Source organism: Callorhinus ursinus, unplaced genomic scaffold (assembly GCF_003265705.2).
Source record: "Callorhinus ursinus isolate GAN/ISIS: 27379988/994484 unplaced genomic scaffold, GSC_fseal_2.0 scaffold3, whole genome shotgun sequence".
In the NCBI taxonomy this organism is placed as follows: Eukaryota; Metazoa; Chordata; class Mammalia; order Carnivora; family Otariidae; genus Callorhinus; species Callorhinus ursinus.
Genome location: NW_027397065.1, coordinates 2,613,428 through 2,626,302, shown reverse-complemented (window position 1 = coordinate 2,626,302; position 12,875 = coordinate 2,613,428).

Sequence of the window (12,875 nt, the reverse complement as noted above, 5' to 3'; positions counted from 1 at the left end):
TCCCTAGGGAGTGCACCAGATGTCCTACAGGATTCTGCAGCATCTATTGACAAGTGCCAAATTCTTCCATTTAGTGGATATACCTTCTTTAAATTGATATACCTAAGACACCCATGTTTGCAAATAATTACTATCATGACTTAAAGAACTTAGCATTCTACTGCCTCTAAAAAGTAAGTCTCAAGTTTGGGAATCAGACAGCCCTGAGTTCAAATCCCAAATCTTCTCTGGGCAGCTCACCAGGAGTTTTTGGTTTCTCCTCTGGAAATCGGTATATATATTATAGGTGCTCGGTAAGTTTCAGTTTTTTGATGTTGTGATTTTTGTTTTTGTCACTGTGACAGACATACTTTTCACAGACACAACCTTGGGTGTACAAAAACGCTATTCTTTATATTTTACCTACGGTTTCCTCACCAAAAAAAAAAAGTAATTTAGTTATTTCTAAGAAAACTGAGTTACTTCAGAGATTTCTAAATTATCCTATGAATTTACTAATTTCTTCTCAAATTCACTAATTTCCCACTTTCAGTCTTTCAGCTGGGATTGAGCCTAAGCCTCAGAGAATATAGAAGGATGTGAGTTAATGGGACAGGGATGCCCACATCTCCATGTCATCGGGCATCCAGTGAGATATATAGAATCAGCCTGTCCTGTTGATGGCATCTCTGCTGCTGCCTTTTACCATGAGCCCCCAAGTCACTGACCTCTGGCCAAGTTGATATGGACCCATCTTTGGGCGACTGGGACACCTCCCTAGAGGAACGCTCCTCCATGAGGGCTTTCGTGCACTGCTGAATCTCAGTCCTATATACATATCTATTTTCTGTGATATTTGTTGAATGAATGAATGAATGAATGAACGAACGAATGAACAAATACAGCTTCTTCGGAGATTCTCCTTAAAGAGGAAGACATGGTATTGCTGTCAGAACCCCTGAACCCTGCCTCAGCCATCTCCATTCTACACCCCCAAGACAGTCTGACATAAGCATTTGGTGAGGCTGCAGACACTCAGAACTCTGGACTGACAATGGGTCACAGGTACCCTGTGCTCTTGACTGCAGCCCTCTGCACCACCAAAAGGAAGTCAGTTCTGTGCAGACCCTGCACCAATGCAGAAGAGCCCCTTTTTCTTCTACCACTCCTTCCTGCCCAAGCCCCAAGGTCCTGGAGCATGTCAGCTCTAGGCAGTAACTCAGTCAGCAGGGGCACTCTGTGAGACACCCAGACTGTGGCTTTTCTGCCTTAACTTGAAACGGAAGAACTGGGAGAAGGCCACAATTAAAGGCATGAAGACCTATGAGGAAGGGACACTTCCGTTAGTAATTCATGTATCACTTAGCCACACACAAAAAGGTATATTAGACCTCTCTGAACATCAGTTTCCCCATCAGTAAAGTGAAGGGGCTGAGTAACTTGCAGACAGATAAAGCCTTTGCATTCAGGAGATTTTGTTAAATTAAAGCACAATGAATTATGACACAACCTATTTTGTTTTTTTATTTGAAGACTGTAAATGAAATTGGCAGTACTTCTATATTTAGAAACTATATATAAGGTTAAATAGTTCAAAATATATATGAGGAGTCCTAGCAACTATAATCTGCAGAAAAAGGGTATGAGAAGTTATTTACATTTAGTAAAATAGATTATTGTCATTTTTTTATGGTTACAATTGAATGCACTGGGAATTGATAAACTTAAAGAAATGGTTTTTGACCTTTAAATATTTCCATAAATTCTATTGTAATCGCTGTTTCTTCTTGGTTTCTCTCTCTTTCTCTGTCCATTTCTCTCACCCTCTCCTTCCTTCTGGACTCATTTTAGATCCTGAAATTTTTCATTTGTACATTCAGAAATAACTGGTCAGGCTGAAACGCCAAGTAACACTTGTAAAAGTTTAGCTCATCTAAAATCATAAGTCCCGAAATTCACTACCTTTTTTCAAGAGTAAACATGCTTTGTGAGGCGTCATTAATATCCCCCAACTTCCCTACTGTTTCCAACGAAGGTGTCAAAATACAAAATACAGTTCGAAAGTTTGACATATCAAAAAAAAAAAAAAAAAAAGGAAGGAAGGAAAAAGAAGAAGAAACAAAGAAAAGAAAAATGAAAGGAAAGGTGTCACGCAGCTTTGACTTCAGTTCACAGGTCTGGAAAAGCCTGTTGCGCACAGAACCCCTTTAACCCATCTTGTTCCCGCGCAAAGCCGAGCATGTGCCGCGGAGACTCGGTTTGCGTTCCGTTCGCAGCGCCTGCGCAGGTCCGGGAAGAAGCCAAGGTCAGAGCCTCGTCGTCGCGCCTGCCAGTCACGCGGCGGCCGCGCAGAAGGCGGCCGCTTAGCCTCACGTGCGGCTCTCTCGACCCTGTCTTTGTGGAAGACTGTAGGTAGGTAAGTGTGACATTCACGTAGAATTCTTTCCCCGGGAATCAGAGAGAAAAAAGCTACACTTTGTATTTTTGCTTGCTTTTTCTCACTCTTGTTTTACCAACGAAAACATGGCTTAAGTGGGGGAAAAAAATCGTGATTTGGACATATTGGAAAAGGACAGTTATCCTATTTGAAGCTCTACATGTCTTTGTGACAGGATGTATAGCTACCGTTTGATGTGTGTGCAGACAATATTTAACACGCTCTGTCCCAAATCATCCTAGATGACAGGGTTTTAATACAACTTCAGAACGGTAAATTTGACCATTATGAGCAAAATCTGGTGTCTGGTCTCTGCACATCTCTCCTTTCTGGCTCAAGGTGGTCTATGGGAAGGTTCATACATGCTTTTTTGCTTCCATCTGTGGCATCTGCCGTTTCCTGTGCCAGTCTGTAAGCTCCTAAGCTGGTCTAACACATTAGCAACTCCTGGACTCTGCCCCAAGAAATCCTGTGCTGGTGCCAACACAAATAACCTTTGCTTCTTGCTCACCTCACTTACTGTTTTTCATCAGAAGACCACCACCTGGTGCTGACCCCACCCCTGAGGCTACAGTCTTGTGCTGGGTCCCCGGCCATCCATGTTTCCAGGTCTAGATTTCTAAAAACGATGCCTAGAGATAACTAGAGTGCCCACTATGCTGTACCCAAAAATCACCTCCCCATCCCACCATCAAGCTGTTGCCCCCATGCTCATTCCTTTAAATTTTGACCATTTCCTTCTTTCTCCTGGGCTACCTCTACACCTACCCAGCAAGTTTGGAGGGAAGGTCGCCTTTGTGACCCATGCACGCAGAATATTAGTTCTGCAAAGCTGTTTTCTCTGCATGTCTTACCTTGTCTTTCTCCCACCCCCACCCGCTCCCCCCACCCCGAAGCTCACTCAAAGAGCTCCCCCTGATGTCTTTGTTCATTAAGACAGATCTGGATTGGCAAAAGGTAAACAAGATTCAAGTTCTTGTTCAGGAAGTCTTGCTATACTATGGATTGTTGCTGGGAGGCATGGAAAGAATATAGAGGTTGAAATGGCATTTCAAACTAGCAAGAGAGGGAAGGTCTGTGTGTTCTTTAGCAGGTGGAAGTAATAAGTATCTCCCATTAAGACCCCCTTACTATGGCACAAATTTTTTTTTGGATTTCTTTCAGACAAGGCTTGCCATGTGCTTGGTCTTAGCAAAATGTGTCAGGAAGCCTGTATGTCTTTAAAAAGAAAAAAAAAAGTTTGGGACAATACCTGGGGATGCGGATGTTCGGATGGTAACCCCACCAGTATGGTATAAGGGAGTGTTCTACATGCAGTATGAAAGGAGTCAGGTCACAGTGCTAACATAGTTTTGTATTGTGTGGGTAGGGGAACCTATGTTTCAGGAGAAATGGAAACCATAGAAAATAAGGCCCCAAAAAATCTTCACTGTGGAGGCACCATTGGGACAGTGGACAGAACTATGAAGGGAAAGGTGTGCCTGAGAAGTGAATGTTTATCAAAAGCAGGCAGGAGTTTTAAAGTGTGGGCTAGACACCCGCTACGGTATTGAGTTAATGAGGTTTTCCATGGCCCCGTCCACCTAGGTGTTTTATTCCTGGAGCTCCCTCACTGACTTTTACCACCAGCACCAGCAGCATCACCACACTTGCAACTGGAGCAATAAAAAGTCCTGCTCCAAGCAATGGAATCCTCTATCCTGTCCATTCTGGTCCTTTGCAATGATTTCTTAAAGTGTCCCACTGGGGAAGGCATCAGCCAAGGGAGTGAGTGAGTGTGTGTGTTCTACACTTGATCCTCTTAGCAAAGTATACTTCTTAATATTACTTAAAAAAAAAAAAAGAACAGACTGTCATTTTGTTCAGACAGAGGCTTGGGGTGCAATGCTAAAAACTCCTGTTGGGGCTCTTTCGGTTTTAATGCACTTTGGCCAAGTGAGCTTTTTATCTCTGCCTCAGTAACCTTCACCTTATCACTCAGCAGGAGCCAGCTGCTTTCCCTCAGGTGCCATTCTGACAGCACAACAGACAGCCCTCTCCCTTCCTATCACACACTTTATCTAGACTTCCTTGGAGTGAGGAAGCTCTCCGGGGCTATTGACTCGCAGAGGCAGAGGGAAAGTCTTGGCTTCCAAGATTGAGCTGCTATTTCCTGCAGTCAGACCCACACCGGCTGGGGGAACACGTTGATTCCTTCACACTCCGCAGTAAATAGTAACATATATGGAGCCATTCAAAAGGGGCACAACCCAGTATATTTCATTTCAATATCTACTCATTAACATAGCTGAAAGTGAATTTAGGAGCAAGGAATAGATTTAAAGCACAGCCTTGTGACTCTGCATGAATTTGACCGGTTTAGACCAGTTTGTTCTAGTTGCGCAGAACCACAGCTCTAAACAGACCATTCATAAAACAGAGTGTGTGTTCATTGTGGCAGCATATTTTGCCTAAATTCTTTTAAATTATGCCATGAAGAATTTGGGCATAAATCCACTTCAAACGCTCGCACTGTCTCAGGGGTGGCCAACATGAAGATCTGTGCCAGAAATGCTGTGTGGGTTAATTTTAAGAGCCTTTCTCCTCCAACACATTTATGATTTTATCCAGTACCACCTACGAAAACCTACCTACAAAATTCCACCATATGCCAGTTTGATCACACTTGCAGAAGAACTAACATAATAGAACCTCTTTCTTTTTCAAAATCCAGTCTGGACTTATTACTTAGACATCAGCTTATATTCTCCTCATTTGTATCCTAGAATGTCACAAAAGGAGATATTGAATTCTTGACATTCTCTTTTATAAGGTCACCAGTCCCAGCAAAATGATACGATTTTTGAAACAGTCCATTGTCTCGGGTTCTGTAAGAGGTCAAGGGAAAGGGTATTAATTGACAAATGAATGTTACATAAAATACTAATGGAGAGTTCTAATATTTATTGTACTTCCTAGGTGCCAGCACTCAAGGAAGATCTCGTATGTTTATCTCAATTCTTATAAGTGGCCTATGAAGTGACAGTAATATTATCTCCATGTTATATATAAAGACACTAAAGCCCAGCAGGCTTCAGTATCCTGCTGCTATGGGACAGAACCAGACCATCAGTCCATAGACTCTGACCTCAAAGCTCATGCTCTTAACCACCATGTTAATGTAACATTCTCCCATTCTTTTTTTTTAATTTTTTTAAAGATTTTATTTATTTATTTGACAGAGAGAGAGACAGAAAGAGAGGGAACACAAGCAGGGGGAGTGGGAGAGGGAGAAGCAGGCTTCCCGTGGAGCAGGGAGCCCGATGTGGGGCTCAATCCCAGGACCCCGAGATCATGACCTGAGCTGAAGGCAGACACTTAACGACTGAGCCACCCAGGCACCCGTCTCCCATTCAGTTTTAAAAGAATCTGCTTTCTCTACTCTCATAAGCTTATTCAAAAATTGAAAAAAAAATTGCATCACTGGTTTTCATTTCAAAGTTTATTTTCAAAATTAGTTTGTAACTTTTAGATATTCACACTGTTTTCCCAGTATCTCATGCTTTCATCAACTAGACTTCCTAAAATTCTAGCCCATTGACCCTTCTCAGAGGGCTTCGATATTTGGGGGACAACCCAGAGCAGAGAAGTGTGTTTCAGTGGAAATGTAAAGTGCTCGGACATATGGATTCTTCATTCACAAATGTTAAAAACGATTCTTTGTTCAAGGCTAAGCATGAGATTAAGCAGATTAAACCAAATGCGTTGGCTGTGATGTCTCACACTCGGCACAGAGCAGGCCTGCTGTATTCATATATGTCAGCAGCGACCATGTCAAAGGGCAGCTGTGGTTGTCAGACACATGGGAGGCCATTTCCACAGCCAGTGACACAAGGCATGCCTGTTCTCAGGGACTTCACTGGCCCAATTCCTTCCTATCCCTATGGGGCTACTCTGCAGATTTCCTCCTTATCTTTCAAAGTTCTAGAAATACACAATAATGATTGTAGCCTGTCAAGGACTGTTTTTCCAGCTTGAGTCCAGTAACCAAAGGCATCTGGCCCATGCTGTTTGATTTCCTGCATTCCCTGCCATCGTCAAAGGCATTTTCGTTGAAAAGAACATAAAGCATCTCTAAACTTTATTCCACTCCTTTTTTCTAACAGGGCTCCACTCCTTGAGAAAGATAGATTCTTCACTTCTGTGTCCATCCTGATTATCCACTGTTCACTTTGCCTGTGACACGATGAAGGGTGGACTGTAGTCTACTTCTGGCCAGTAAGATGTAAGGAATAAGTGAGGGAGAGAAACACAAATTACAATGCAAGAAACTATGAGGGAGTGGGGCGCACGCGTGCGCGCACACACACACACACACACACACACACACACACACACAATGCTCAGGAAGCCCTGAGGAAGAAGAAATGAAGTCTGCCAGGGAAAAGTGTTGTAAGAAGTCTGGGAAAGGAGCACAGGGGTGGTGCCCTCAGAGCTGGGCCTTGAAGGATGAGTCTGGAGAAGAGGGAACAGCCTAGGTAAAGGCATCGCATGACGGTAGGTTTGGGGAAAAGGAAGGACTAATGTGGCTCGAGGAGTGTATCCCTAGGGCAGGTGATAGGGAATCGAGCTGCAAAGGTGGACTGAAACTAGCTTTGAAGGAACCATAAATGCCCTCCTTCGGGAAGACTTACCTTCAAGCAAGCGGAGCCAATGAAGATTCATAAACAATGTGCCTGAGGATATAGTCTGCAAAAAAGGCCACAGTAAGAGTGTCTCAAACAATAGGAGAGTTTATTCCTCTCACTCAAAGACCTAAGAATGAGCAGTCCGGTGCCAATAGGGCAGCATCCTGCCATCGGAGTCACAGACGTCTCCCTTCTGTCTCGTTGGTCTGCTATCTGAAGCTGGCTGATCTACCCAGTGTCCTGCCCCTCATCACACCCACATTCCAGTCAGCAGGGCAAGGAGAAAAGGGCAAAGAACACTGTCCTTTCCTTCTCAAGTCCATACACCAGAATTTGCTCCCATCCATTCTTTTCATGTCTCCCTGGACAAGATCCCATCACGTGGCCATGCTTCGCTACAAGGGAAACAGGGAAATGTATTCTTCAGCTAAACAGCAACCTCTGCCTTACAAAAGAATGAAATCCTCATAACTGTTTGAGAACCATACTTGCAACCGTGAACAAAGTGTTTGGAGGAGAAAAGGAGTTCAATGCAGAGAATAGTAAGCAGCCTGGACGTGGGCTGATGCCTGGATTAAAGCAGCGACTAGAGAAAGAACAAACAGGAAGACAGCGTTGAGCCATGCATCAGAAAGACTCTGTATCTGGCACGTCCAGTGTGGAGCCGAGCGTGGCCAAAGGCTTGGCTTCTTCCTGCTTTACTAAATTGTTCCACTGAGCAGTGGCCTGAAAGCAGGCACTCCAGGCAATCCTCATTTGTGACCTGATTTAACTTCTGCCCTCTTTTGGTCACTGTGAACCCAGTGGCCGTCTCCCTGTGCTCAGTATCACAGTGCCCTCCTGAGCCCAGATCAGCACATGAGGCTCAGGCTTGCTTGATAATCATGATGAACAGAGGTGGCGGTTAGTAGTAGCATCTTCATGTGCCAGTGCCTCTGGGACATCTCACTCTATAGAGTGATTCCAGCCCAACTGTTACCAACATTTTTATTTTTCAGACTGATATAATACACTGTGAATTATGAACTCATAAAGCCATTTGTTCGTGTTCTTCAGTGTACAGAGGGAAAAAGCATAACCTCCTTCCAGCTGTCTGATGATTCCCAAGATCTAAATTAAGCACGTACATTCATGTTTCACCGCTAATATTATTTGGCTATAAGTCAAGAGTTCTTTCTCCCTCTGTGTGTGTGAAAATAAGAATTTAGAACATAGTTGTATTAAAAGTGTTATATACTTCCACATAACTTTTTTTTTAAAAGATTTTATTTATTAGAGAGAGTTGGGGGGAGCAGGGAGAGAGGGAGAAGCAGGCTCCCTGCTGAGCAGGGAGCCCAACATGGGGCTCCATCCCAGGACCCCGGGATCATGACCTGAGCCGAAGGCAGATGCTTAACCGACTGAGCCACCCAGGCGTCCCTCACATAATTTTTCATACTCTCGGTGTATATTTTTATAACCAGTGTGCTTGCATCCAAAATTGAGTAAATTATTTTGACATTGTAAACAGAGATTGATCTCATCCAAACATCTAACATTACTAAATGTATTAAGAAGCCGCCGCTCAGAGAGGACTTCTACATAGGATAGAGCTTAGCCTCTCTCATCCCTTGTGAAACCAGTTCCTGCTGCCACTATTTCTAAGGCAACCGCCAGGCAAGTTTGACTCAAAGGGCTTTCATATTTCTGATCATCTACTGAAACTGTTCCTTGTGACTATGATACACTTTCTCACATGTTTCATCTGGAAGCATCCTACTCATCTATAAAAGCCTACCCTAAAGGTCACTGTCTTAGACAAATATAACATAGACTGAGTGCCTTAAATGACAAACATTTATGTCTCAGTTTGGGAGCCTGGGAAGTCCAAGATGAAGGTCCTGGCAAAGGACTCTTTCCCTCAGCAGATATTGCAATGGATGTCTCTCCTTGTATCTTCACATGGCAGAGAGCAGAGAGAGGGGAAGCAAGCTCCCTTGGGCCTCTACTTAAAAGGCATGAAGCCTGTTCATAAGCACTTATAAGGCATGAGGCCCATTCATAAGCACTCGGGTTTCATGACCTAAGAACCTCCCAGAGGTCCCACCTCCTAATTCCATCACTTTAGGAGTTAGGATTTCAACATATGAATGGATGAATGAGTGAATGAATGAGTGAATGAATGAATGAATGAATGAACGAACAGGCACCTTATCTTTATGTCAGGCAACTTGACGGGTCCAAGAGGATTGGGCAAATATAATATTTAGCCTCAACATTCCTTGAATTCCTCATGTCTACTCATTCCTTCACTTCATTAAAGATAGCTACTCCATTTTTTAGGACTGTGTCACCATCAAGATATATTACTTCTTTGATATTTGAAACCTTAATATGCCCCTTTTTCAGCCCAGTCCCCGACTTGCCAGGATCTCTTGCTTCCTCACTCTCACGCAGTTTTTCCTTGTTCTTGTTCAGACCTGCATTCCATAGATGCAGGGGGTTCATCCCAACTAGTCTAGACCCTACCTCCCCAAACAAATATTTATTGAGGCCCTGGAGCATAGTAGATAGAAATAATATTTATTGTGTGATTGAATAAATTATCCTTTCCCCATATTTCACTACACGCTTCCAGCACACAGATACTGCAAATCTCCAACCTTTAACCCATCCCCAAATGTGCCTCTTTAAGGTCCCTGTCTGAATTGATGTTAGCCCAGGGGGAGGTCACAGAGCTACACAGATTGTTGCCACGACAAATGCTTCAACTCCCTTCCTATGTAAACTCCTCATGCAATGTTATTTAGTAATCATTTTGCCTGTCCTTGGCCAGAGCCTTCTCCTTTGCCCCCCAGTGGTGGTCTAAATTAAACCAGTACCATTTTCCTCAGTCCATCAGCCCCAGCCAGGGCTCCCATCAAGGGCCCCTCACACAACAGGAAATTGATGTTGGTCTGGCTCCATGCTGCCCTCACCCAGCCCCATCTGAGCCTGTCTTACAGCTTCCCTCCCCTTGGCTCTCTGAGTCAGTGGTAGTCTTGGCCAAAACCAGCCCCTCTCACTCTGTCCCAACTCTACAGACACCATACCCACGTTCCTCCCTGTCTCTCTGTCACTCTTTTCCTCTATTTTCCCTCTCTCTTGATCTTAATCTTCTTGGTATTACAAAGTATAAAGACACAAGTTTCACTACTAAGTCTACAGTTATTAATTCTGTGACATCAGAAAAAGAATTCTTGTATCTGTACCTTGATTTTTCCACATGATAAATGTAAATAATAATGATAATACATTCGTTGTAGGTTTGCTGTGGGGCTCACATGCAATAGCTGGTATAAACATGCTTATTACCCTATTGGACATGTTAGCAACCACCTCTACTCCTGCTGTCCGGTTACTTTTGCTGTGAAACAAACCACCCCAAACTAGTATTGTAAAATTATAACCATTTCATTATGATCACCTATTTGGTAGATAAGTAATTTGAAGAAAAAAAAAAAACAGCAAGTGAGGACTGTGTCTGCTTTGTGATGCACAGGTTGTAGTTGGGAAACCTGAAATGGTTGGAGAAATGGGATTTGAAAAGCTGGGGCTAGAGAATAGCTTTCCCAGACAGCTTCCTCAGCTGTTGGCTGGAGGCTCTATACAGGGCTTCTCCAACATGGCAAGTGGCTTCAGGGTAGTTGGACTTCTTACATGATGGTTCAGTGTTTCAAGAGCTCAAGACAACATGACATTTTTGACCCAGTGTCAAAAGTCACATATCATTAGTTTTGGCAAACTCTATTGCTTGAAGAAGTTACAATAACTCCAGATTCGAGTGAGTAAAAAATCTCAAGGAGTGTCAAAGAATTTAAAGTTTTGAAACTGCTACACCCACCAGGTACTGAAAAATATTCTGAGAATGCTTCTACATTTTTAACTCCCAACTACTGTGAGGTGACATCATTCTATCTATTATGTGGGTGAATAAGGAGCTTCACAAGGTAAAGGAAATTGCCCAAAGTCAAGCAACTATCTAGTGAGTAAACCTGGATTTTAAAGCCCTTCCTATTAAACATTATTCCCTAAAATTGTGAATCTCCCTTCTTCCCTACATCTTTTCTCTCTATATTGAATCTCCTGAAATTTAAAAAAAAATTGCTATGATCTACCTATCACTTCCTGTGTGTGTGGAGGGGGGAAGAAAGAGAAATTTATTTTGAGGAATTGGTTCATGTCATTGTGGGGGCTTGACAAGTTCAAAATCTGCAGGTTAGGCAGGCAGGCTGGAGACCCAAGAAACAATCAAAACTGCAGTTCAAATTCAGTCTTCTGCAAGAACTTCCTCTTCTTCCAGACCGTTCAGCCTTTTCTGTTAAGACCTTCAACTGTTGGATGAGGCCCACACACATAATGAAGGATAATCTCCTTTTGTCAAAGTCTACTAACCTGAATGTTAATCTTATCTAAAAAAATACTTTCACAGAAACATCTAGAAAAATGTTTGACTAAATATGGGTAATGTGGCCTAATTAGGTTGACACATAGAATTAACCATCATAAATCTACCCTTTGTCAACTTGGCACCCAAGGACATCTTCTTAAACCACTCTTACTGTCCACGTAAAGATAATAATAAGGTTATATTTCCACCTAACATCCTATATACAACTGAAAATGCTCTTACGTCTTTCCTCAGAAGAGGGTGCAGTGCCCTTGAGTATTGTTTACTTTTCTCCTTGATATCCTCCTGTAACTTACTATGATATAAAGTTAACAATACTTAAATACTATGATATAAAGTGAATATATCTTACGTGATAAGGAGATAAGAAAAGAAAGAAAACATACATTCTTATTGTGTGTGTGTGTACACACAAATATATTCACAACAAAATAAGGAACAAATCCTCATGACAATTACAGGACTTGTTTCTATATGTGGTCATGTGGTCATAACCGATATTTATAACCACCGTCTTCCACTACCCATTCATATTCCCTTTGCCCTCAGAAGCACTTCAACTGGTTATGATTCTCTACCTGGTGTGGTGACCCAGATTTTTATTTCTGAAGGGTCTCGGCCATTAGAAGTCCTGCCTGAACTGAGTCGTTGTAGTTTTCCATTGACTTTAATCACAGAACATGATAATAGTAAGAGACACCCTATGGGGTCTCTGGTATTCTAGATATATTTCTCCCTCCATTGTCCAGTTTCCTTTGGTAGTCAGGATCAATCACACCATCCAGTGGAGTAAATCCTTTCTTTGTCTGTTGATCCACAAAAATGAAGGGGGGGAATCGGAGGGGGAGATGAACCATGAGAAACTATGGACTCTGTGAAACAAACTGAGGGTTCTAGAGGGGAGGGAGGTGGGGGATGGGTTAGCCCGGTGATGGGTATTAAAGAGGGCATGTACTGCATGGAGCACTGGGTATTATGCACGAACAATCATGGAACACTACATCAAAAACTAATGGTGTATGGTGATTAACATAACATAATAAAATTAAATTAAAAGAAAAGAAAAGGCAGGGGAAAAAAGAAAAAAGAAATGAGGAGCCCAAATTGGCCAGGTGGCAGTCTTAAATTCTAGCTCAGCGGAATCATTGTTGTGTCTCCTGTTGGAAGCATTCTTTCCTTTGGGATAAGACCTGTAGGCCAGCAGAGCATAAAGTTATAAGAACAAGAAGCAAAAATTTTGCCAGTGGGTCACTAGAGATAATAGAGTGGTGCCATTCCCATTTCCACCCCTTGATTCCAGACCTGTGAATCGTGGCCATGAGAAAAACAGCACCACATACTGGATGCTGACTCAGAGCATATA